Here is a 12123-nt window from a genome sequence, read left to right as displayed (position 1 = left end):
TTCTCCTCCTCTGGAATTCTGCTGCTCTCCTTGGTATTGAAACCTCACTCCTTGGTAGGTGAACTTGGTCTCGGCTGGATTTCTTGTTGATCTTCTGGGGGAATGGCCTGTTGTAGTGATTCTCAAGTGTCTTTGCCCCTGGCGGAATTGCACCGCCCTTACCCAGGGCTGGGGTGAGTAATCTGCTCGGGTTTGCTTTAAGGAGCTTTTGTTCCCGGAGTGCTTTCCATAGAGTTCCGGAGGACGGGAATACAAATGGCGGCCTCCTGGTCTCCGGCCTGGAGGAGCCAAGAGCCCAGGGCCCCACTCCTCAGTGTGCCCTCAGAGAACAGCGCCCAGTTACTCCCGTCTGCCTGACCTCCGGCCGCGCTCTGACCTCACCGAGCCTGCGACCGGTTCAAGGTAACACCGAGCTGTGAGCTTACTCTCGGCTCTGTCTCTGTAGCTGGCTTTCCTGTTCCAATACCCGCAAGCTCTGCGACACTCAGACACCCCCGATCCTTCTGTGACCCTGGGGGACCTGAGGCCACGCTGATCCCGCGTGTGCTTCACCCCGGTTTAGCCTCTGGAGCGATGTCCCTCAGCGGAACAGACTTTTAAAAGTCCTGATTTTGTGCGCCATTGCTCTGCCGCTTGCCGGGAGTCGGCCCCTCCCCCCGGGGTCTATTTTCCCATCGCTTTGGATTCACTTCTCTGCCGGTCCTACCTTTCAGAAAGTGGTTGTTTTTCTGTTTCCAGAATTGCTGTTCTTCTTCTCTTTGATCTGCCGATGGATCTTCAGGTGTTTGCAATCTTTAGATAAGCTATCTAGCTGATCTCTGGCTAGCTGAAGTAGTCTCAGCCTGCTACTTCTCTGCCATCTTGACTCCTCCCCCTTTAATTTATTTTTTATTTTTTTTAGCATAACAGTATTCATTGTTTTTTCACCACACCCAGTGTTCCATGCAATCCTTGCCTCTATAATACCCACCACCTGGTATCCCGACCTCCCATCCCCCACCCCTTCAAAACCCTCAGCTTGTTTTTCAGAGTCCATAGTCTCTCATGATTCACCTCCCCTTCCAATTTCCCCCGATTCCCTTCTCCTCTCCATCTCCCCTTGTCCTCCATGCTATTTGTTATGCTCCACAAATAAGTGAAACCATATGGTAATTGACTCTCTCTGCTTGACTTATTTCACTCAGCATAATCTCTTCCAGTCCCATCCATGTTGCTACAAAAGTTGGGTATTCATCCTTTCTGATGGAGGCATAATACTCCATAGAGTATATGGACCACATCTTCCTTATCCATTCGTCCGTTGAAGGGCATCTTAGTTCTTTCCACAGTTTGGCGACCGTGGCCATTGCTGTTTATAACATTGGGATACAGATGCCCTTCTTTTCACGACATATGTATCTTTGGGTTAAATACCCAGTAGTACGATGGCAGGGTCATAGGGAAGTTCTTTTTTTAATTTCTTGAGGAATCTCCACACTGTTCCCCAAAGAGGCTGCACCAACTTGCATTCCCACCAACAGTGGAAGAGGGTTCCCCTTTCTCCACATCCCCTCCAACATATGTTTCTCGTCTTGCTAATTTTGTCCATTCTAACTGGTATAAAGTGATATCTCAATGTAGTTTTAATTTGAATCTCCCTGATGGCTAGTGATGATGAACATTTTTACATGTGTCTGATAGCCATTTGTATGTCTTCATTGGAGTAGTGTCTGTTCATATCTTCTGCCCATTTTTTTATATGATTGTCTCTTAGTTTTTATGACTCTTTCCTTTGCTGTGCAAAAGCTTTTTATCTTGATGAAGTCCCAAAAGTTAATTTTCACTTTTATTTCCCTTACCTTTGGAGACATGTCTTGAAGTTAATGGATTCTCTAAGCAATTCTACCACTCAAAGGAGAAATAATACTTATTCTCCTGAACCTGTTTCAAAAAATAGAAACAGAAGGAAAACTTCCAGTCTCATTCTATGAGACCAGTATCACCTTGAATCCAAAACCAGGCAAAGACCCCATCAAAAAGGAGAATTTCAGACCAATATCCCTGATAAATATGGATGCCAAAATTCTCAACAAGATCCTAGCTGATAGGATCTGACAGCACATTAAAAAGATTATCCATTATGGCCAGGTGGGATTTATCCTTGAGAAGCAAGGTTGGTTCAACAATACCAAATCAATGTGAATGAACACATTAATAAAAGGAGAGAAAACTACATGGTCTTATCAGTTGATGCAGGAAAAGCATTTGAAAATACAGCATCCTTTCCTGATTAAAACTGTTCAGAGTGTAGGGATAGCGGGAACGTTCCTCAAATTCATAAAAGCCCTCTATGAAAAGCCGACAGAGAATATCATTCTCAATGGGGAAAAGCTGAGATCTGTCCCTTAAGATGAGGAACACTACAAGGATGTCCACTCTCACCACTATTGTTCAACATAGTACTAGAAGTCCTAGCAACTGCAATCAGACAACAAAAAGAAATAACATCTATTCAAATTGATAAAGAAGAAGTCAAATTCCCTCACTTCACAGATGACATGATACTTTATTTGGAAAACCCAAAAGACTCCACCCCCCAAATTACTAGAACTGATACAACAATTAAGTAATGTGGAATGATACAAAATCAGTGCACAGAAATCAGTTGCTTTCCTATAAGCTAACAATGTAACTGTAGAAATAGAAATTAGGGAATTGATTCCATGTACAATAGCACCAAAAACCATAAGATTCCTGGGAATAAGCCTAACCAAAGAGGTAAAGGATTGATACTATAGGAACTACAGAACACTTATGAAAGAAGTTGAAGAGGACACAAAAATATGGAAAAACATTCCATGTTCATGGATAAGAAGAATAAACATCATCAAAATATCTATTTTGCCCAGAGCAATCTATACTTTCAGCGCCATCCTAATCAATACAATCAATACATATACCAATGGCATTTTTTCAAAGTGCTGGAACAAACAGTTCTCAAATTTGTATGGAACCAGAAAAGACCCCAAATCTCCAAGTAAATATTGAAAAAGAAAAAAAAAAAGCTGGGGGGGCATTGCATTCCCTGATTTCAAGCTACATTACAAAGCTGTGATCACCAAGACAGCATGGTACTGGCACAAAAATAGACACATATATCAATGGAACAGAGTAGAGAGCCCAGATATGGACCCTTAACTCTACGGTCAATTAATATTTGACAAAGCAGGAAAAAATATCCAGTGGATAAAAAACAGTCTTTTCAATATATAGTGCTAGGAAAATTGGTCAGCTATATACAGAAGAATGAAACTGAACGGTTCTCTTACACCATATACACAAAGATCAACTCTAAGTGGATGAAAGACCTCAATGTGAGACAGAAATCCATCAAAATCCTAGAGGAGGACATAAGCAGTAATCTCTTCAACATCAGCCACCACAGCTTCTTTCAAGATACATCTGCATAAATTACTCTTAATCTCACAAAAAAAACTGAGGGTTGCTTGGGGGAAGGGGGTTGGAAGAAGGGGGGTGGGGTTATGGACATTGAGGAGGGTATGTGCTATGGTGAGTGCTGTGAAGTGTGTAAACCTGGCGATTCACAAAACTGTACCCATGGGGATAAAAATATATGTTTCTTAAAAATAAAAAATTTAAAAAAATTAAAAATTAAATCTTTAAAGAAAAAAAGAAGATATATCTGCAAAGGCAAGGGAAACAAAAGCAAAAAATGAACTTTTGGGATTTCATCAAGTTTTTTTCTTTATCACTGTATCTTGCAAATTTAATTACAATGAGGCTTGGTGTTGCCTGCTTCTTTTAATTTTGATGGGAATTATCTGTGCCTCCTGGATCTGGACCCCTGTTTCCTTCCTAAGCCCAGGGAAGTTTTCAGCTATGATTTCCTCAAATAAATTTTCTCCACCCTTTTTGTCTTTTCTTCTGGGACTCCTATAATATGAATGTTAATTACATTTGATGGAGTCATTGAGTTCCCAAGTCTATTCTCATCTTGCATAATTCTTCTTTCTTTCTTTTTTTTAGCTTCATTGCTTTCAATTATGCTGTCTTCTAGGTTGCTAATTCATTCCTCTGTTTCTTCCAGCCAGCTGTTCACTACATCAAATCTGTTTCCAATCTCATTTATTGTACTCTTCATCTCTGATCAATTCTTTTATAATATTAGCTCCATGGTAAGGGTCTCACTGATGTCTTATATTCTTATCTCATGCCCAGTGAGTATCCTTTTGATTGTTACTCTAAATTCTGCATCAAGCAAGTTACATGTATCATGTATCAGGCAAGTTACTTGATTTTGCATTTTGTCTAAGTCGCTGCCTTCTTCTCTGTGTTAGGAAGGTCAGTTATGCCTCCCACTCCTGAAAGTAATGGCCTTATGAAGAAGAGGTCATGCAGTGCCCAGGGCCTACAGCTTCAAAGAATGTCTCAAATGTATGCCGCTTGTGCTCTGTTGTTGTGTGTGGCAGCTCTTTTCTTCAGACCAGTCATCTTCAGAGACTCTCCTTGTCTGCCATGGGCAGTGTTTGGTTCCTGGCCTGAATATTCTGAGTTTTAAATTGGTGTGCTCTAGTCTGTTTGTGAAATGAGACCTGTCACCACCTCCCTCAGAACAAAGCCCTGAAGGACTCTCTGGTTGGGGGACATGTTGTGTGCAGTGATTTGTGCCAGTCTTCTGGGGTTTGGGACCACCATGCTGGAACAGAGGATAGCATGACTAAAAGGAAAGTGCTACCAGAGCACCAGGGGCAGGTACTTGATGTATGCAAGTTAGGCAGCCAGTGTTGGCACTGCACTGCTACAAATCACCAAATTATAAATAACATTGGCTCAAAGCAGAGATCCCAAGGGAAGTTAGAAAATACTTCAATGAAAGTGAAAATGAAAAATAATGAAACTTACAGAATGACGTTAAAGCATGCTCAGTGGAAAATATATAGCTCTAAATTAATATATTAGAAAGAAGAAAGATCTCAAATCAGTAATTTAACTATTGACCTTTAGGCACATGGAAAAGAAGGGCACATTAAACCTAAAGTAAGCAAAAAGAGGAAAGCAATAATATTAGAGAGAAAAGAAATGAAATAAGGAATAGCAAACCATAAATAAAATCAACAAAATCAAAAGTTGATTCTTTTAAAAAAGATCAACAATATTCACACACAAAACAGATAATCATATCAAAAAATGGGCAGAAGATATGAACAGACACTTCTTCAATGAAGACATACAAATGGCTATCAGACACATGTAAAAATGTTCATCATCACTAGCCATCAGGAAGATTCAAATTAAAACCACATTGAGGTACCACCTTACACCAGTTAGAATGGTCAAAATTAGCAAGACAGGAAGCAACATGTGTTGGAGAGGATGTGGAGAAAGGGGAACCCTCTTCCACTGTTGGTGGGAATGCTAGTTGGTGCAGCCACTTTGGAGAACAGTGTGGATATTCCTCAAGAAATTAAAAATAGAGCTTCTCTATGACCATGCCATTGCACTACTGAGTATTTAACCCAAAGATATATATGTAGTGAAAAGAATGGCCATCTGTACCCCAATGTTTATAGCAGCAATGGCCATGGTCGCCAAACTGTGGAAAGAACCCAGATGCCTTTCAACGGACGAATGGATAAGGAAGGGGTGGGAGGTCAGGGTACCAGGTGGTGGGTATTATAGAGGCAAGGATTGCATGGAGCACTGGGTGTGGTGAAAAAACAATGAATACTGTTATGCTGAAAATAAATTTTAAAAATTGAATTGAATTAAATTAAATTTTAATTTAATTGAATTGAATTTAATTAAATTTTAATTTAATTTAATTAATTTAATTAAATTTTAATTTAATTAAAGATGCTCTTCAACGGACGAATGGATAAGGAAGATGTGGTCCATATACACTATGGAGTATTATGCCTCCATCAGAAAGGAAGGATACCCAACTTTTGTAGCAACATGGATGGGACTGGAAGAGATTATGCTGAGTGAAATAAGTCAAGCAGAGAGAGTCAGTTATCATATGGTTTCACTTATTTGTGGAGCATAACCAATAGCGTGGAGGACATGGGGAGATAGAGAGGAGAAGGGAGTTGGGGGAAATTGGAAGGGGAGGTGAACCATGAGAGACTACGGACTTTGAAAAACAATCTGAGGGTTTTGAAGGGGTGGTGAAGGGAGGTTGGGGGAACCAGGTGGTGGGTATTAGAGAGGGCAAGGATTGCATGGAGTACTGGGTGTGGTGCAAAAACAATGAATACTGTTATGCTGAAAAGAATTAAAAAATTTTTAAAAATTCAAAAAAATAAATTAAAAAAAGTGAACAAGATTAAAAAAAATTGACAGACCTTTAGCTATGATGACAAAATTTTAAAAGACTCAAAGTGCTAAAACCAAAAATGAAAGTTGGGATATCAATAATAACTTTATAGATACTAAAATAATTATAAGGGAATACTATGAATAATTTCATGCCTTCATGGTAGATAGGTCAGATAAAATGGACAAATTCCTAAAAAACACAAACTACCAAAATCTACTACAGAGGAAATATAGAATCTGCATAAATCTAAGCAAATAAGGTCTTTGAAGTAATAACTTAAAAACCACCCACAAAGAAAAGTCCTGGCACTGCTTGTACCAAAAATTTAACGGGAATTATTACCAATTTTTCAATAAATCTTCCAATAAATGGAAGAGAATGAAATACTTTTCAACTTATGAGGCTAGTAGTACTTTTATGCCAAAGCCAGACAAAGATATCACAAAAACAGGAAAGTTCAGAACAATAAGCTTCAACAAAAATCTGAATGAAAATCTTGAACAGAAGGGAATAGTAAGATGGCAGAGGAATAGGAGACCTAAATTTACCAGGAATTCAGCTAGATAGTTATCAAACTGTTCTGAACTCCTACAAACTCAATAGGAGATGGAAGAAAGAATAATAGCAATTCTATGAACAAAAAAGCGACCAATTTCTGGAAGGGGCAGAAAAGTGAATCAGAGGCGATATACAGGAAGATAGACCACAGGGGAGGGGTCAGCTCCTGGCAAGTGAGAGAGCATCAGAGCAGAAAAATCAGAACTTTTAGAAGTCTGCTCTGTGGAGGGATGTCACTCCAGTGGCTAAGCAGGGGGTGGAATACTCACTGGGTCAGTGTGGTCTCAGGACCCTCAGGGGCACAGAAAGACAAGGGGTGCCTCAGTCTGGCAGAGCTCCCAGGTATCACAGCAGGGAAGCCAGCTACAAAGATGGAGCCAAGGAGGGGGCTCTCAGTTGGGGTTGCCATAAACCATGATCTGAGGCAAAGTCAGGCCACTACTCTTTGAGCAGGGATCCCACTAAGGGCAGATCAGGGGAGACCCCCGCTTCCCCCACTGGGAGGAGGGGGATGGGAGTGTGTTGCAGGAAACGGCTGGGTTTGGAAACTCCAAATGGGGCCACATGCCAGAAATACAAATGCTCAGTCACAGGTCAGGTGAGCATGGAGTGCGGCCAGAGACCAGGGAGACAGGAGTGATTGATTGGTTTTCTCTGAGGACTCACTAAAGAGGGGTGCCCTCAAGCTCTTGGCTCCTCCAGGGCCAGAGATTGGGAGGATGCCATCTTCATTCTTGTCCTCCAAAGCTGTACAGAAAGCTTTAAGGGAACAAAAGCTACCAAGGGCAAACCTGAGCAAATTGCTTAGCCTGGCCCTTGGCAAGGGCAATACAATTCTGCCTCAGGAAAAGACATTTGAGAATCACTGTAAGAGGGCCCTCACCCATAATATCAGCAAGAACATCCAGCCAAGATCAAGTTTGATCAATGAGAACTACAAAAAACCAGTGCTAGGGGAATATAACACATGGAATTCGTGGCTTTCCCCCACCATGATTCTTTAGTCTTTAAAAGTTAAATTTTTAAAGTTTTTGTTATTTTTCGGTGTTCCAGAATTCATTGTTTATGAACCACACCCAGTGGAACACTGAAAAGAAATTTAAAAATAAATAAAATTTTTAAAAAATTGTCATTTTTTCTTTTCCTATATTTTTCCTTTTGAATTTTTACTCTTTCCTAATTTAACCTATTTTAACTATTTTATCTTCTCAGTACCTTTTTAAAGCCTTTTTTTAATTTTCATTTTTATACTCATATTCTATCCCTTCATTGTATTTAAACTTATTTTTTGTATACATGTAAGTTTTTCTTTCTTTAAAATTTTGGGATAAAGTTTCTTCTAACAGACCAAAATATACCCTAGATCTAGCATATGGCTTTGTTCTAGTTTCCAGCCTGATCACATTCTCTCTCTTCTTTTTTCTTTTTTCAACTGACTACTTATCTTATTAATTTCTATTTTTAAATCATTTTTAATTTTAATCTTTGCAGTCATATTCCATCCCTTCATCATGTTTACCCATATACATATACATACATATTTTTTTCTTTTTTTTAAAATTTTATGAGGCAGTTTATTTTAAGAGGCCAAATTACACTCAAAGTCAAGTGGGTGGCTCTGTTCTATTCATCAGCATAATCATATATATTTTTCTTTCTTCTCCCCCATTTTTGGGTTTCTTCTGATTTGGTTAGCGTATATTTTTCTAGGGTCACTGTTACCCTTTTAGTATTTTGTTCTCTCATTCATCTATTCTTCTTGGGACAAAATGACAAGGTGGAAAAACTCACCTCAAAAAAGAACAAGAGGCAGTACCAATTGCTATGGACTTAATCTATATGGACATTATTAATATGTCAGAATTAGAGTTCAGAATGATGATTATGAAGATACAAGCTGGGCTTGAAAAAAAGCATAAAAGAGATGGAGAAGAGAAGGGAGTTGAAGGAAATTGGAAGGGGAGGTGAACCATGAGAGACTATGGACTCTGAAAAACGATCTGAGGGTTTTGAAGGGGCAGGGGGTGGGAGGTTGGGGGAACCAGGTGGTGGGTAATAGAGAGGGCACGGATTGCATGGAGCACTGGGTGTGGTGCAAAAACAATGAGTACTGTTACACTGAAAATAAATTTTTTTTAAAAAAGCATAAAAGATACTAGAGAATCCCTTTCTGAAGAAATAAAAGAACTAAAGTCTAACCAAGTTGAAATTTTAAAAACTATTAATGAGGTGCAATCAAAGATTGAGGCTCTTACTGCTAGGATAAATGAGGCAGAAGAGAGAACTAGTGATATAGAAGAACAAATGATGGAGAATAAAGAAACTGAGAAAAAGAGAGATAAACAACTACTGGACCATGAGGGGAGAATTCAAGAGATAAGTGATACCATAAGACAAAAACAATATTAGAATAATTGGGATCCCAGAAGAAGAAGAAAGGGGAAGGGGCAGAAGGTATATTGGAACAAATTATAGAAGAGAATTTCCCTAATTTGGCGAAGGGAACAAACATCAAAGTCCAGGAGGCACAGAGAACTCCCATCACAATAAAAAAAAAAAAAGATCCACACCCCATCATCTAATAGTAAAACTTACAAGTCTCAGAGACAAAGAGAAAATTCTGAAAGCACCTTGGGACAAGATGTCTGTAACTTACAATGAAAGAAATATTTGATTGACAGCAGACCTATACACAGAGACATATCAGAGCAGACAGGATGGGCATAATATATTCAGAGCACTAAATGAGAAAAATATGCAGCCAAGAATACTATATACAGCTAGGCTGTCATTGAAAATAGAAGGAGAGATAAAAATCTTCTGGGACAAACAAAAATTAATAGTTTTAAACACCAAATGAGCCCACCAGGAAATACTGAAAAGGGTCCTTAGGCACAAAGAAAGCCTAAAAGGAATAGACCAGAAAGGAACAGAGACAATACACAGTAACAGTCACCTTACAGGCAATACAATGGCACTAAATTCATATTTTTCAATAGTTATCCTGAATGTAAATGGGCTAAATGCCCCCAATCAAAAGACACAGGGTATCAGAATGGATTTGGAAAAACAAACAAACAAACAAACAAAAAACAAGACCCATCGATATACTGTCTACAAGAAACTCACTTTAGACCAAAAGTCACCTTCAGATTTAAAGTGAGGGGGTGGAAAAAAATTTACCATGCTAATGAACATCAAAAGAAAGCTGGGTTGGCAATCCTTATATCAGATAAATTGGATTTTAAGCTAAAGAATATAATAAGAAATGAGGAAGGGCACTATATTGTACTTAAAGCATCTGTCCAACAAGAAGATCTAACAATTTAAAATATCTATGCCCCTAACATGGGAGCAGCCAACTATATAAACCAATTAACATCAAAATCAAAGAAACAAATCACAATAATACAATAATAGTAAGGGACTTTAACACCCCCCCTCACTGAAATGGGCAGATCATCTAAGGAAAAGATGAACAAGGAAATAAAGGCTTTAAATGGCACACTGGATCAGATGGACATCACATATATATTTAGAACATTTCATCCCAAAGCAACAGAATACACATTCTTCTCTAGTGCACATGGAACACTCTCCAGAATTGATCACATCCTGCGTCACAAATCAAGTATCAACCAATACTAAAAGACAAAAATTTTTAATGTTTTAATAGAAAAAAAAACCTTGCAACCTGAATGTTTATAGCAGCAATGTCCACAATAGCTAAATAATGGGAAGAACCTAGATGTCCATCAAGAGATGAATGGATAAGAAGAGGTGGTATATATATATACAAGGGAATACTATGCAGCCATCAAGAAATGAAATCTGGTCACTGGCAATGAAATGGATGGGACTAGAGTTTATTATGCTAAGCAAAATAAATCAATCAGAAGAAGACAATTATCATATCTCACTGATATGAGGAATTTGAGAGACAAGACAGAGGATCATAAGGGGAAGGGAGGGAAAAATGAAAAAAGAGGAAATCAGAGAGGGAGGAAAATCATTAGGCACTTTTTAATCTCAGGAAAAAAACTGATGGTTGCTGGAGGGGAAGGGGGGTTGGAGGGATGGGATTGCTAGGTGATGAACATTGGGAGGGTATGTGCTATGGAGAGTGCTATGAATTCTGTAAGACTGATGAATCACAGACCTGTACTTCAGAAACAAATAACAGTGTATGTTAATTAAAAAAAAAATCTTGAGGATGCCTGAGTGGCTCAGTTGGTTGAGCAGCTGCCTTCAGTTCAGGTCATGATCCTGAAGTCTCAGGATCGAATCCCTCATTGGGCTCCCTGCTTGCAGGGAGTCTGCTCTCCCTCTGACCTCTCTACTTTCACATTCTCTCTCTCTCTCTCTCTCTCTCTCTCTCTAGCTCATTCTCTCTCTCCCAAATAAATAAATAAAATCTTAAAAAAAAAAACTCGAACAGAATACTAGCAAACTGATTCCAGTTACATATAAAAAGCTTTATACAGTGTGTCCAAGTGAGATTTATCCCAGGAACGGAGAGTGGGCTTAACACCTCAAAAACAATTAATACAATATACCACATTAACAGGCTAATGGACAAACCTCACATGATCATCTTATACACACAGGAAAAAGTATGTAACAAAATATCACACCTTTCATGATAGAATCACTCAAAAAGCTAGGAAAAGATAAGGACTTCCTCAACCAGATAAAGGTCATCTACAACAACTCCCCACAATTAACATCATATTTCAATGTGAAAAATTGAATATTTTCCCTTATTATTTAGAACAAAGTTATCCACTTTCACCACTTCTTTTTTCTTTTTTTCAAGTTGTACTGGAGATTCTAGACAGTACCAAGCAAGAAAAAGAAATAAAATGTTCAGATTAGAAAGCCAATTTAGATTGTCTTCTTTACAATGACATGATCTTATATATAGTGTATATAGTGATTCTAAAGAATCACTAAAAACTATTAGAAATAATAAATTCTTCAAAGTTTTAGGATACAAAATCAATGCAAATATCATTTGTATTCCTTTATTAAAGGATTTTTTTAATTGTTTTATGATAGTCACCATACATCAGAAACCAATGATGTACTGTATGGTGACTATCATTTGTATTCCTATAACCTAAGAATGAACAATCCAAATATTGTTTACATTTATAGTAGGTTCAAAACTAACATAATAGGACCCTGACATTGCACTCCTGGGTATTTACCCCAAAGATACATATGTAGTGAAAAGAAGGGCATCT

This window comes from Mustela nigripes, chromosome X (genome assembly GCF_022355385.1).
Source record: "Mustela nigripes isolate SB6536 chromosome X, MUSNIG.SB6536, whole genome shotgun sequence".
Classification (NCBI taxonomy): domain Eukaryota; kingdom Metazoa; phylum Chordata; class Mammalia; order Carnivora; family Mustelidae; genus Mustela; species Mustela nigripes.
This window is presented reverse-complemented; position numbering follows the sequence as displayed.